Source organism: Colias eurytheme, chromosome 7 (assembly GCF_061535395.1).
Source record: "Colias eurytheme isolate Ceu_HAF_F1 chromosome 7, ilColEury1 Martin Lab GWU primary, whole genome shotgun sequence".
NCBI lineage: Eukaryota > Metazoa > Arthropoda > Insecta > Lepidoptera > Pieridae > Colias > Colias eurytheme.
This window is the reverse complement of record NC_142986.1, coordinates 6283008-6284054: the sequence shown is the minus strand read 5'-3', so window position 1 is coordinate 6284054 and position 1047 is coordinate 6283008.

The following is a 1047-nucleotide window of genomic DNA, read 5'->3' as shown; positions in this document are numbered from 1 at the left end:
TATTAAAAGAATTAGTTTTATCTTACGGTATCTTACGTACTGTTTAAGGAGCGTTTATTATAAGGAGATACGTGCACCTGCAATCGATACTTTCTGTGGGGTAATTTATTGGGCCATTAGAAGTTTGCATGAGGAGAATAAGAAGATATATTACTGTTTAACGATTGAACAGTACATATTATATGCATTATTCATATATATATTTAATACTGTTTGAGTTCAAGGCAAGGAAGGCAACGTTTTATAGAGCTTAAGAAGTACTAACTGATCAAGTGAATAACAAAAGTAGGTACCTATTACATTTGAGAAATTCTAGACCATTGTTTTTGTAGAATATTTGAAACTAAGTAGGTAAATGGGATATATTCAATTATTTATTATAAACAACGTCCACAGTAGTCTTTGATAAATTATAATAATATACCGATAAATCTTTGTTATTACTGTATACGTACTATATAACATAGAAATAGAAGGCATAGAAATAGAAGCATAGAACCTCCGAGCAAATCCCTTCTATTTCGCAATGCAATAATATATTCGTACATTAAGTCACAGATTTCGCAAGCACTATTAGGTATACCCAGAGCTAAGCCGAGATAAGTAAATTCAAATCCATAAGGCACAATTAGAAGACGCATTCAAGAGCTCAGAGTATATATAAGCAGTCGGCTCAATCAATCAATAATTTCTCAGAAGCATATTATCTCAAAATGCATAGCTGTTTGCCGATATCAAATTATATGAGATAGGGATCTGATGTGGAGACCTACGGTAATTTTACACCTCGGGCTTATGCTTAATTAATGTTTTGTTTTTATAAATTGTTCGAGCAATACTTAAATATGCACCACGTTTTGTTTTTATAATAAATTGTGTTTGGTTATGGAATATTAATGTCTAAAAAAACTCACTGATAATAATTAAGGTATTTGCTTCGAGAAGAATAAATAGCTGATGTTTATTGAATAGCATATACAGGCTAATTCGTACACATTTCGTAGTATTTCAAGGTCAAACATTACTCTATTCTAAGGTCAATGACCC